Raw genomic sequence first — 14,860 nt, forward strand, 5'->3', positions numbered from 1 at the left:
TGGATGGCGTGTACAGGTACAGCTGCCCATGCAGCTTCAACACGATACTACAGTTCATCAAGAGTAGTGACTGGCGTATTGTGACGAGCCAGTTGCTCGGCCACCAATGACCAGACTTTTCAGTTGGTGAAAGATCTGGAGAATGTGCTGGCCAGGGTAGCAGTCGAACATTTTCTGTATCCAGAAAGGCCCGTACAGGACCTGCAACATGCAGTCGTGCATTATCCTGCTGAAATGTAGGGTTTCGCAGGGATCGAATGAAGGGTAGAGCCATGGGTCGTAACACATCTGAAATGTAACGTCCACTGTTAAAAGTGCAGTCAATGCGAACAAGAGGTGACCGAGACGTGTAACCAATGGCACTCCATACCATCACGTCGGGTGATACGCCTTCTAGATTGAATAGTTCAAGAGAGAGAGATACTTAGGCAAGTCAGTGCAGAACGACTGGATAATTTTACACACACACTATTAACTATGAAATGATAAAAACTACACTTCCAACTGGAATTTTTCGACAAATAATGCATCCAATTACTCAGGAGAGATCAAATATTAATAACAGATAATAATCCGAAAATGTCACTTTTTGACCAATTCCGCCATACGTACTCCCCATAAGTTTTCTTCATGTGACGTAGTGTCCTCTGCCACGTCAACAGAATCAATAAAGCAGTTCGCCAACAAGGTATGCAGTTAGACACTACAGTAAAATTAATGAAATCAAAAGTTAGTGTTACTGAAGAATAGAGAGCCTATGGTTTTGAAAATGCTAAGAAAGAAGCAGAGTAATTGGTTGCAGCTTTAAGGAATGTTGCTGAGTTAACTGCTTTACGGTAAACTTCTATGCTGTGGCGGATACCGCTGTTATGTGTTTGAAGGAAAGGTTTAAGCATCTCAGTAATTACTGTGACGTGTTCAGTGTTATTTGTGGCATTAAGAACTCGGCAACAAAAAAATACTGCCTCAACAGACCGTGCAGAATTCTTGTAAATGGTATGAATGACCCCAAAAAGGAAGTCAGGAGACATAAATTCCCACGATCTTGAAAATGAATTTGAACTCTTCTCCCCTATGCTTTCACAAACTGCCAACATTTCGTTAAAAAAAAATGGCTCTGAGCACTATGGACTTAGCATTTGAGGTCATCAGTCCCCTAGAACTTAGAACTACTTAAACCTAACTAACCTAAGGACATCACACACATCCATGCCCGAGGCAGGATTCGAACCTGCGACCGTAGCGGTCACGCGGTTCCAAACTGAAGCGCGTAGAACCGCACGGCCACTCCGGCCGGCCATTTCGTTCATTTCAAGTGAATATTCATATATTTTTGATGTATATGTTTCTTGCTTTAGTGTGTATTTCTGGTGTTTTTGTGCATATTTTAATTCACAGCTACATACATTTAACACAGCAAAGCCAATTGGTGAACTAGCCATGGCGACAACACCGTCATGCTTACATTCGGAAAAAAGATAGACGGAGATATTATAAAATCTACATTATTCGGTATTCCTACAACTCGAGCTGAACACGCTACACTCCATATAAAAAATCACTAAGTTAAAATGTGTTTTTACCATCAAGTCCTAAGTCCATGCGAAGTTGCGGGTGAATTACGAGGGCAGTTCAATAAGTAATGCAACACATTTTTTTTCTGAAACAGGGGTTGTTTTATTCAGCATTGAAATACACCAGGTTATTCCCCAATCTTTTAGCTACACAACACTATTTTTCAACGTAATCTCCATTCAATGCTACGGCCTTACGCCACCTTGAAATGAGGGCCTGTATGCCTGCACGGTACCATTCCACTGGTCGATGTCGGAGCCAACGTCGTACTGCATCAATAACTTCTTCATCATCCGCGTAGTGCCTCCCGCGGATTGCGTCCTTCATTGGGCCAAACATATGGAAATCCGACGGTGCGAAATCGGGGCTGTAGGGTGCATGAGGAAGAACTGTCCACCGAAGTTTTGTGAGCTCCTCTCGGGTGCGAAGACTTGTGTGAGGTCTTGCGTTGTCATGAAGAAGGAGAAGTTCGTTCAGATTTTTGTGCCTACGAACACGCTGAAGTCGTTTCTTCAATTTCTGAAGAGTAGCACAATACACTTCAGAGTTGATCGTTTGACCATGGGGAAGGACATCGAACAGAATAACCCCTTCAGCGTCCCAGAAGACTGTAACCATGACTTTACCGGCTGAGGGTATGGCTTTAAACTTTTTCTTGGTAAGGGAGTGGGTGTGGCGCCACTCCATTGATTGCCGTTTTGTTTCAGGTTCGAAGTGATGAACCCATGTTTCATCGCCTGTAACAATCTTTGACAAGAAATTGTCACCCTCAGCCACATGACGAGCAAGCAATTCCGCACAGATGGTTCTCCTTTTCTCTTTATGGTGTTCGGTTAGAGAACGAGGGACCCAGCGGGAACAAACCTTTGAATATACCAACTGGTGAACAATTGTGACAGCACTACCAACAGAGATGTCAAGTTGAGCACTGAGTTGTTTGATGGTGATCCGTCGATCATCTCGAACGAGTGTGTTCGCACGCTCCGTCATTGCAGGAGTCACAGCTGTGCACGGCCGGCCCGCACGCGGGAGATCAGACAGTCTTGCTTGACCTTGCGGCGATGATGACACACGCTTTGCCCAACGACTCACCGTGCTTTTGTCCACTGCCAGATCACCGTAGACATTCTACAAGCGCCTATGAATATCTTAGATGCCCTGGTTTTCCGCCAAAAGAAACTCGATCACTGCCCGTTGTTTGCAACGCACATCCGTTACAGACGCCATTTTAACAGCTCCGTACAGCGCTGCCACCTGTCGGAAGTCAATGAAACTATACGAGACGAAGCGGGAATGTTTGAAAATATTCCACAAGAAATTTCCGGTTTTTTCAACCAAAATTGACCGAGAAAAAAAATGTGTTGCATTACTTATTGAACTGCCCTCGTAGTACTTAATTTATTCAAAGAAACCTCAATCCATGATTTTCATGGAAACTGTTTGGGCTTTACACACAGACACACACACACACACACACACACACACACACACACACACACACACGGCAGATCTCATGTATTGACGAACAGGAAGCGTCGAGAGTTGTGTAGGGTGGTTGTTAACAAATCGCATGAAGTCAGTAGTAGGATTCACTCGTGACGCCAAAGTGCTACCAGCAGTATAGTTAGCACAATGCGTGTGCGTGGCGAGTTAAAAAGCAAGGGGACAAAGTTAGAACACCTCCTCACAAGCCCCACGTTTCCGTAGTCAGTGCTAAGAGTCGCTTGAGGTGATGTAAAGCGCGCCGCCATCGGACAGTGTATAACTGGATAATAGTGGTTTGGGGTGATGAATCACGCTATACTAAGTGACAACCCGATGGAAGGGTTTGGGTTTGGTGTATGCCTGGAGAACGTACCTGCCGTCTTCTGCAGCGCCAACAGTGAAGAACGGCGGAGGCGGTGCCACAATATGGGGGAATTTTCCGTGCTTAGGGTGTCATACCCTTATTGAGCTTAAAAAAACGCTTCATTCGGAAGGCTGTAAACACATTTTACAGCATTCGGTACTGCTTAGAGTGCAGGATCTGTTCAGAGACGATGACTGTTTGATCAGCATGACGATGCATCCTGTCATAACTCAGCATCTGTGCGGCAAAGGTTTGTGGAAAACAACATTCCTGAAATGGACTGGATGCCCAGAGCCTCGACCAGAACTCAATGAAACACCTCTGAGATAAGTTAGAACGTCGACTTCGCTCCAGACCCCAGCATCCAATATCACAACCCCCTCTGGTTTCGGCTGTTGAGGAAGAATGGGCTGCCGTTCCATGACAGATATTCAGACACCTCATTGGAAGTGTCCCCAGCTGAGTTGAAGCAGTCATAATGGCGCAGGGTCGACACAAAAAAATGGCTCTGAGCACTATGGGACTTAACTACTGAGGTCATCAGTCCCCTAGAACTTAGAACTACTTAAACCTAACTAACCTAAGGACATCACACAACACCCAGCCATCACGAGGCAGAGAAAATCCCTGACCCCGCCGGGAATCGAACCCGGGAACCCAGGCGTGGGAAGCGAGAACGCTACCGCACGACCACGAGATGCGGGCAGGGTCGACACATCCTATATTAATGTGCACTAATAACTATCCTGATCACACATTGTATACATCTATAAGGCCTCCGTTTATGTAGGCAAATTTCTACTATCTCACCGGAGTGGTTTTATGCCCCCTCCATAAAATTTCGCCAACTAGTATCTTAGCTGCGCACATCCATAAACTAAAAACATTTGGAAACTCCTGCTCTGTTGGTCAGGGATTTTCACCTTCCTCGAGATGACTGGATGTCTGTGTTGTCCTCATCATTTCATCTTCATTCATGAAGGTGGCGAGATTGGGCTGAGCAAATGTTGGGAATTTGTACGGGCTCTGATACCCGCGCAGTTGAGCGCCCCACAAACCAAAAAATCATCATCTTCATCATCCTTCTCTATTGCTGCTGCTCACCTCTGGAACAAGCTATTCCGAAATGTGAACCACTTCTTTTAAACGATTGTCCTATAAGTTTATCTCTTTAGACGTGTGTCAGTGTCAAACTGCACATTCATTCTTGGCGACTGTTTGGTGTATCAATATCTATTACTTTAAATAAATTTGCAATTACTCTTTATACGACTTTTAGCTCAATATTAAAAGAGAAACAGTCTCTGGCCCCTGTGTAGATCCTGCAGCAAGCGCGCCTTCGCTAAAAAATACAGCCGGCTTGTTGGAGTCCATCGATTTGGTTATACTGCAACGTATTTCAATACGGGTAGTTGACTGGAGTTTCATTTTCTTTAATATCGGTGTAGAGCCTCACATTAAAGCCGCTCCTTCTCCACCTCCCCTGATCCACGCATAATGAAGCCCCACTACCATCTAGCCCTGCAAGGTGACATACTGGTATCCAGGCTCCTTTAAAGGCAATCTGTAATGTTAAATGTGTGATTAGGGATTTCCGTTAGCGGCTAACGTCCCTGTTTACATAACTGGAATGGAGTAGTTCGGGGGAACGTAATTAGCTGGAACGGGCGGAGAGTAACGATAACTTTGTTGATGCTGACAGACAAAGAGAACAAGTTACATCATGTGCATACAACTTCACCGGTAGAAAGCCCTGGTAGGAAGCGCAGCGGCGGTATGGGAGGTACACGAATTTCCCTTGTCTTCCCGCAGAACCTGCTTACCATGAAGAACTGCCACTGCTCCGTATACTTCATGTACACTGATCAGCCAGAACATTATGGCTACCAACCTGCTATCGATATAAAGCCGTCCAGGTGATAGCAGCGTCACCTGGCGAGGAATGACTGGTAGTCAGACACACGCATAGTGCGTGTAGTACCAGTGAGCATGCTATCCGTGTGTAGAATGGGGAAGGTGTGCGATCTATCTCAGTTTGATCAACGGCAGATTGTGATGGCCTGAAGGCTCGGCATCAGCAATTCGGAAACTGCACAACTTTTCGGGTGTTCGAGGAGTGCTGTGGTGAGTGTCTTCAACACGTTGCGAAATCAAGGTGAAACCACGTCCGACGTCGTGGGGCTGGGCGGCCACCACTCATTGCAGATGTCGGACGTCGTAGGCTGGGCAGACTGGTAGAACAGGACAGGCAGCGAACTGTGGTAGAAGTGGCATCAGACTATAATTCTGGGCAGAGTACAAGTGTCTGAACGAACAGTGCGCCGAACACTACTAACGATGAGCCTCCGCAGCAGAAAAAAAAAACGTTCAAATGGCTCTGAGCACTATGGGACTTAACATCTGAGCTCATCAGTCCCCTAAAACTTAGAACTACTTAAACCTAACTAACCTAAGGACGCCACACACATCCATGCCCGAAGCAGGATTCGAACCTGCGACCGTAGCGGTCACGCGGTTCCAGACTGAAGCGCCTAGAACCGCTCGGTCACAGCGGCCGGCTCTGCAGCAGGCGACTCGTGTGTGCCAATGTTAACACCACGATATCAGCAACTACGACTGAACTGGGCACGGGACCACCGGCACTCGACGTTGGTGCAGTGACAGAGCGTTGCATGGTCTGATGAATCCGTATGCCTTCTTCATCATGCCGATGGGCCGGAGTATACAGATGGGGCCCCTCCACGCCCGCACCAACGTAGTGACCAAACCAAAAGTTCTACTGTCACCTCCGTAAACATGTTAGTTGTCTAGTAAGTGGATCACAGGATGCTGGGCTGTGATGTTGTCCGTGCGTCTGGGTAAGGCTACGCATTAACACGGTCCACAGGTGATAGATAGTGGACGAAACGCGAGTGAGGGTAGCGATTTGAAGAGCAGAGGGAAAAAAGTGCCATGGCTCGTGCCGTGGGAAAAAAACCTCTGCGACAGTGGGATGGGTAGAAAGAGCAGTAGTGGCTTACTAGCTGCGATAGCTCATGCAAGGTTGGATTTGTTAGTGTAGGTATCATGCATCATTACCATGACAAGCGATGGCGATGTGTCCCAGTTGCTGTTGCTGCTGCATTCCTGGAACAATCAAGATCGTTATACAGCAGTGGGAGATCGGCCATAGATCATCTCACTGTGTGGGGGATGTGTGGAGCTTGTTTCCATGCAGTGTACGGTACGGCTTTCCCTGTGTGGTGCCAGTTATTCGGCAGTGTATTCCAGCTGGATATCCAGTAATGGCGTCTGATTAACAGGGGCTCGCCTGTGCCGTTATGTTTGCGTATGCTTGGCCATAGATGTTATGTCCTTACAAGTATGTCTTTTGGTCTTTTATGTTTCCATCTATGGTTGTGGTCGTAGTTCCCCAGATTCAGAATAAACGGGTTCTGCGAATGTCTGGAGTTTCTGTATAGTCTTGTGGTGAGTTTGTGGATTACCTCCGTGAGAGTCTCAAGTCGGTATTCCCGGTGAAGGTCCGCGATGCGTGTGTATCGTGGAGCATTGCTTATGATTTTGAGTACTTTGTTTTGTATGAGCTGCAGACGGCGCAGGCGTGTAGGCGCAGCGTATCCCCAGACAGGAGCTGCGTACGTCATCAGGGGTCGGATAAGTGTCATGTACATGGACCTCGACACCCTTCTGTTCAGTGTGCTACGCCTGTTGAGCATAGGATAGTGCTGTTTGAGCCTCGCGCTAGCTCGGTTGGTCATGTGTTGTATGTGGTCCCCCCAGAGTAATTTCCGGTCCAGCCAGACACCGAGGTATTTGACTTTCTCGCGGAAACGTATTGGATGTGCATGTAGAGTTATTGGTCTGCAGTAGCGGTGTTTGCGCAGTTGCTTCGGTCTTCTAGTGAACAGAACGGGCCGGAGTGAATCCGTCGTCTTCCAGGGGAACAACTCCTTCACACCAGTACTGAGGGACGAAGACAAGCTGGCGGCGGCTCCATTATGCTCTGGGAAAAAAAAATTGTTCAAATGGCTCTGAGCACTATGGGACTTAACATCTATGGTCATCAGTCCCCTAGAACTTAGAACTACTTAAACCTAACTAACCTAAGGACATCACACAACACCCAGTCATCACGAGGCAGAGAAAGCTCTGGGAAACATCATCCAGTGGAGCTCGTGCAAGGTACCATGACGGCCAAGAAATATCGTACTATGTGAGACCTTAACTTTTCCCGGCGAATTGAATGTTCAAATAACTTACGGGTTTGCTGCCAGGTGACGTCGTCGACCACCGCCGATATTTCGTCAGGAGCACACCCTGCCATTTTCAAGGTACAACTGCAAGGAGGAAGCAATGCGCAAGGGAATTTAATACCTCGGTTCACAGAGGTGAAACAAGGAAGATACCACACAAAGAACAAGTAACCGCAGAGTCAACACACAACCAGAGATAACTAACATCAGAAATATCGATAGTGACTATTAATCAGCAGGTGAGATAGCACTAATTCTGTCCTTCTGTTTTTTGATGAGAGACAGAGCCGGATTCCAAGCAGCATTTAAACAATGGTGGATTTTGTCTGTCATCAAACAAAAAAAAAACAAAAAAAAAGGGGGAGGGACAAAATTAGTGCTACCTCACCTACTGATTAATACACTCCTGGAAATTGAAATAAGAACACCGTGAATTCATTGTCCCAGGAAGGGGAAACTTTATTGACACATTCCTGGGGTCAGATACATCACATGATCACACTGACAGAATCACAGGCACATAGACACAGGCAACAGAGCATGCACAATGTCGGCACTAGTACTGTGTATATCCACCTTTCGCAGCAATGCAGGCTGCTATTCTCCCATGGAGACGATCGTAGAGATGCTGGATGTAGTCCTGTGGAACGGCTTGCCATGCCATTTCCACCTGGCGCCTCAGTTGGACCAGCGTTCGTGCTGGACGTGCAGACCGCGTGAGACGACGCTTCATCCAGTCCCAAACATGCTCAATGGGGGACAGATCCGGAGATCTTGCTGGCCAGGGTAGTTGACTTAAACCTTCTAGTGCACGTTGGGTGGTACGGGATACATGCGGACGTGCATTGTCCTGTTAGAACAGCAAGTTCCCTTGCCGGTCTAGGAATGGTAGAACGATGGGTTCGATGACGGTTTGGATGTACCGTGCACTATTCAGTGTCCCCTCGACGATCACCAGTGGTGTACGGCCAGTGTAGGACATCGCTCCCCACACCATGATGCCGGGTGTTGGCCCTGTGTGCCTCGGTCGTATGCAGTCCTGATTGTGGCGCTCACCTGCACGGCGCCAAACACGCATACGACCATCATTGGCACCAAGGCAGAAGCGACTCCCATCGCTGAAGACGACACGTCTCCATTCGTCCCTCCATTCACGCCTGTCGCGACACTACTGGAGGCGGGCTGCACGATGTTGGGGCGTGAGAGGAAGACGGCCTAACGGTGTGCGGGCCGTAGCCCAGCTTCATGGAGACGGTTGCGAATGGTCCTCGCCGATACCCCAGGAGCAACAGTGTCCCTAATTTGCTGGGAAGTGGCGGTGCGGTCCCCTACGGCACTGCGTAGGATCCTACGGTCTTGGCGTGCATCCGTGCGTCGCTGCGGTCCGGTCCCAGGTCGACGGGCACGTGCACCTTCCGCCGACCACTGGCGACAACATCGATGTACTGTGGAGACCTCACGCCCCACGTGTTGAGCAATTCGGCGGTACGTCCACCCGGCCTCCCGCATGCCCACTATACGCCCTCGCTCAAAGTCCGTCAACTGCACATACGGTTCACGTCCACGCTGTTGCGGCATGCTACCAGTGTTAAAGACTGCGATGGAGCTCCGTATGCCACGGCAAACTGGCTGACACTGACGGCGGCGGTGCACAAATGCTGCGCAGCTAGCGCCATTCGACGGCCAACACCGCGGTTCCTGGTGTGTCCGCTGTGCCGTGCGTGTGATCATTGCTTGTACAGCCCTCTCGCAGTGTCCGGAGCAAGTATGGTGGGTCTGACATACCGGTGTCAATGTGTTCTTTTTTCCATTTCCAGGAGTGTAGTCACTATCGATATTTCTGATGTTAGTTATCTCTGGTTGTGTGTTGACTCTGTGGTTACTTGTTCTGTGTGTGGTATCTTCATTTCTTCTCCTCTGTGAACCGAGATATTAAATTTCCCTTGCACATTGCTTCCTCCTTGCAGTTGTGCCTCGAGAATGGCAGGGTGTGCTCCTGTCGAAATATCGGCGGTGGTCGACGACGTCACCCGGCAGCAAACCCGTAAGTTATTTGAACAATATCGTCCTATAGTTACACGCCACGTACATCGCCTCATGACGATCATGTTTGCCAACGACAGTGGAATTTTGCAACAAGATAATGCGTCATGTCACAAGGCCAGGGCTGCGATAGAGTGGTTCGACGAACACAGTGACGAGTTCCAGTTGATGTGCTGGCCCCCCAGCTAGCCAGATCTGAACCCGATCGAGCACATCTGGGATGTGACTGAAGAACGTGGCGTCAGAGCTCAGCACCCCCCTCCGCGGGATTAGGTGACTTGTGTGTACAGATGTGGAGCTAAGTCCCTCCAGCGACCTACCAAGACCTCATTGATTTAACACCACGACGCGCCGCCGCTGTTATCCGTGCCGAAGGTGTACATACCGGCTATTACGTGGGTGATCATAATGTTCTGGCTTATCAGCGTATATCTGTGTCACGTTTGTTTTTCTGACGACGCAGAAAGAAAGAATGGAGAGGATGATACCGATTCTAGCACGTAGCGTAGTTGTGTTGTATAGCACCAGCGTACCATCTCGATCCGATGGACGGATCACCGTTGACAGAGGCTTGGCGCACTTGACCATTTTTCGGTCGGCTAACTTTCTTCGGCTGATAATTGGAATCAGCGTTATTTGAACTTACGTAAGTCAGGCAAGAACTGACCGGCTACGGTCGTGGTGCCATCGAAAACGCTCTCCAGACGTCATCGCTGGAGATCGCCCGATAACATCTAGCGATAGCTTGGTCATAGTAGTGCGCCCGATCTACTTCATCAGTTTATGGCTGGGCGTTTCTGTGCGTAACGGACAGGTCCCACATTGCCGCTTTTGCTATTAAAAGACGACGTGAATGAGCTATATCTGTCTTCAGAAGAATGTCCCGAATACCCTACACCTTTTCCTCAGTTACTGGAACAAGCATGCAAGTTTTATGTATATATGAGAAAAAAAGAGAGAAATGTTCTATTATATACTAGAGATGTTTCGTGGTGACACTGAAAAGCAATGCAACTTTATAAAATGCATTTCAGCGCGAGATAGGCTAATCTTAACCATATGGTAACATTTTTTTTATTCATTCTGTTTTCATCCTCGATCAAAAATTTTCAAAAATGGTTCAAATGGCTCTGAGCCATATGGGACTTAACTTCTGAGGTCATCAGTCCCCTAGAACTTACAACTACTTAAACCTAACTAACCTAAGGACATCACACACGTCCATGCCCGCCGGCCAGGATGGCCGAGCGGTTATAGGCGCTACAGTCTGGAACCGCGCGACTGCTACGGTCGCAGATTCGTATCCTGCTTCGGGCATGGATGTGTGTGATGTCCTTAGGTTAGTTAGGTTTAAGTAGTTCTAAGTTCTAGGTGACTGATGACCTTAAAAGTTAAGTCCCATAGTGCTCAGAGCCATTTGAACCATTTGAACGTCCATGCCCGAGGCAGGATTCGAACCTGCGACCGCAGCGATTCCAGACTGTAGCGCCTAGAACCGCTCGGCCATCCCGGCCGGCTTCAAAAATTTGTAGTTGCTCTATATCTACAGTTAGCTCCAATTCTGCTTGAGTGTTACTCGGTATAACATTCCACATTAATCCTGGTGAAGTAATGTGGAGGTATACGTTTTTCATGAATGTGCTCGAATTCGCCGGCATCCTTCAGTTTATGCAGTCAGTTAATTTTAACCGAATAACTTTATTTTTCTTATAGCTCAAGTATATTTTGTACTTAATACAGAAATAATGTCACTGATTTGAAATGACAGTCGAATCAAAACAATTTTATTACAAAAATATCGAATACCTTTCTACAAATGATTTTACAGTAGTAGATTCCAAGATACGAGATTTGTTCAAGAAACTCCGGAACTTTGTCCACAACATTCTTATACTCTTACCTTTTACTTTCTGTGCATGGTTCCTTCTAAATACTCTCCTCCACAGTTGATACACCGCTCCCAACGCCGTTGCGACTTCCGGAAGCAGTCTTGGTACGCCTCTTGCTGGACCGCGCGAAGCGCCGTCCGCGAATTTTCTTTTATCTCGTCTATTGTTGTAAATCTTCGTCCTTTCAATGGAGTTTTCAGCTTTGGAAATAAAAAAAAAGGGCCGCTGGGGCCAGGTCTGGAGAGTACGGAGGACTACGCAGCAGAATGATTTCGTTTTTTGTGCAATAGTCACGCACCAACAGGGATGAATGTGTGGGTGCGTTATCGTGACACAAGAGCCATGACATGTCTCGCCACATTTCAGATCGTTTCCTTCTCACATATTCTCGCAGGCGTCGCAATCCATCCTGATAGTGCCATCGATTAACATTTTCTCACCGTGGCACGAATTTGTGAAGAAGCAATCCTTCAAATTCACGGAAAACTATCAGCATGGCTTTGAGATTTGACCTGACCTGACGAGCTTTTTATGGTCTTGGAGACCCTACCCCGACCCATTGTGGGGACTGAACCTGCGTCTCAGTATTATAACCGTAGACCCACGAGTCATCACCAGTTACGCTTCTCTTAAGGAACATCTCGTTCTCATTTGCGCGATCCAAAACGTCTTTTGTCCGCAGCTCGTGGTCGTGCGGTAGGGTTATCGCTTCCCATGCCCGGGTTCCCGGGTTCGATTCCCGGCGGGGTCAGGGATTTTCTCTGCCTCGTGATGACTGGGTGTTGTGTGATGTCCTTAGATTAGTTAGGTTTAAGTAGTTCTAAGTTCTAGGGGACTGATGACCATAGCTGTTAAGTCCCATAGTGCTCAGAGCCAAAACGTCTTCACAGATTGCGAGGCGCAGGTCATTCTGGTCTTGACTCATGGGCCGTGGGACGAACTTGGCAACAGCACGATGCATTCCAAGATGCTGTGTAAGGATTTCATGACATGATCCAACTGAAATGTTACGTTCTTCTGCAATCTCTCGGACAGTCAGTCTTCGATTGGCACGCACCATTTCATTGACGTTCCTGACATTAGCGTCGTCGGTACACGTCGAAGGCCTTCCTGAACGAGGGTCATCTTTAACTTACGTCCGGCCATTTTTATACCGTGTGAACCATTCGTAACACCGAGTACGGCTTAAGCACTCATCACCGTGTGCTTCTCGCATTATATTGTGTGTCTCCGTAAAGGTTTTCTTGAGTTTCACGCAAAATTTAATGCAGACACGTTGCTCCTCGAACTCTACCATCTCGAAATTCGCAAAGTTTGTGACACAATGTTCTACTTAATATAGCACTGAACATTAACTAACAGACATACAAAAAATGAAACTGCCGGCAGTTACACATTAAACACAGACGTGCGGAGGGATGCCAACCGCATTTTACTACAACACACGATTGGCGCGAAATTACGAATGTTCTCGAATTTTTTGAATAGACCTTGTATGTCCCTCATGTTACTCAACTTCAAGATGGCCCAAACTCTTTTCCTATAGCTCTCTGACAGCCCACGTTTTGCGTGTGGGAACGTCATCCAATTCGACCAAAGAAGACAAAATGATCTGATTTCGGTCGACCATATCCTTAAGTTTATATGTTTGGGCGTTGAATTCGGTTATACTGAGACTGCGCCGATGTCGGTCGTCGACGTAATCCCCCGATGTTGCTGCCACTGTGGCCGCAGTCTTCAAACGCATCCCAGATTATGGATCAATCGACACAGTCGGTAAGACAGAAACGAAATGATCAGAAACCTTCGAAATGTCGTGGTGCAGAAGATTGTTGAAGACCAGATGGACTGAACGAGTAAGGGACGAAGATTTGGTGCATCGAGTCGACGGAAAAAAAGTCTAGTAAAAAGGAATGAAGCGATGGGAGATAATGCTAGGGAACATATTAAGATAGGAGTCATTACGCAGAACAATAGTTGAAGAGATGATAGAAGGGAAGAATCACAGGGGCTGACCTAGATATGAGTACAAAATATTTCAGATCATCGGTGATGTAGGATGCAGCAGTTATACTGAAATGAAGAGGGTAATAGCAAGCGACATGAATAGAGAACTGTATCAAACCATCCTTAGGGATGATGACCAACACCCACACAACAATTAAGAGGAAAATATGTTCTGAAATTGTAGATAGAATTTGCGCTCTATTTCTAAGATCGAGAAAGAACCAATTATGCAAAAATATTAAGTACATACATCCAGTAACATGTCCAAGGCAAGTGAAAGATCAGTCCTATAGGTCATATAAAGACCTGAGACAACACCCATCAAAATTTTGGAACTACACAACGATGTCAGTTCACGGTTTTGACATATTGCTTCCAATTATTTTATCTCGTATTGTGTATCAGAAAATTGTTCGTGATAGTACAGCAATTATTGAAAGGCTTTTAGTCACATTAAAGCGAGTACAAATATGAAATAAAACACATTTTTAATTTAAGTAAGTTAGATTTTGTTTATTTGAAGTTTGGAACATATGTCGACAAAAATCAATCCATCGTTGCCCTCTTTCGTTGTTGCCACAAAATGTAATTCAGTCGGCCGCCTAATACCAACACATCCACGGCCAGACATGCTAAATTGTATGTGTGAACTCGGCCGACAACAACAGGTCGATAATTTTGGTTGTTGCTAGATATTTTATTATCAGCCGATTTTTCGATCGTCCATGCCCGTACTTTTGAACAACATCATTGTCGCAACAAAACGATTCTGCGATTGCCCGAATGCAATCTCGTTCACGCCTGCGTAGCCTAGCCTCTTATAGAATCATTGGTATCGAGACAAATATCCAGGGAATAAAAGATTGCTTGAAGAAAGTCCTGGGAAGCTCCAGCAGGTAAAGAAAATGCAATGTTATCAGTAGTTAAGCCCTAAGCCCCTATTACACTATGCGCTGCCAGCCAGGGTGGCCAAGCGGTTCTAGGCGCTACAGTCTGGAACCGCGCGACCACTACGTCGCAGGTTCGAATCCTGCCTCGGGCATAGATGTGTGTGATGTCCTTAGGTTAGTTAGGTTTAAGTAGTTCTAAGTTCTAGGGGACTGATGACCTCAGAAATTAAGTCCCATAGTGCTCAGAACCATTTGGATGGTTGTAACATTAAGTTTTCTGGCGACTGGGGAATCTTTTAAAGAGTCTGGCTTTTAGCCACAGAATAGCATAGCCCACCATTTCAAAAGTTGTTG

Source organism: Schistocerca americana, chromosome X (genome assembly GCF_021461395.2).
Source record: "Schistocerca americana isolate TAMUIC-IGC-003095 chromosome X, iqSchAmer2.1, whole genome shotgun sequence".
Lineage (NCBI taxonomy): Eukaryota > Metazoa > Arthropoda > Insecta > Orthoptera > Acrididae > Schistocerca > Schistocerca americana.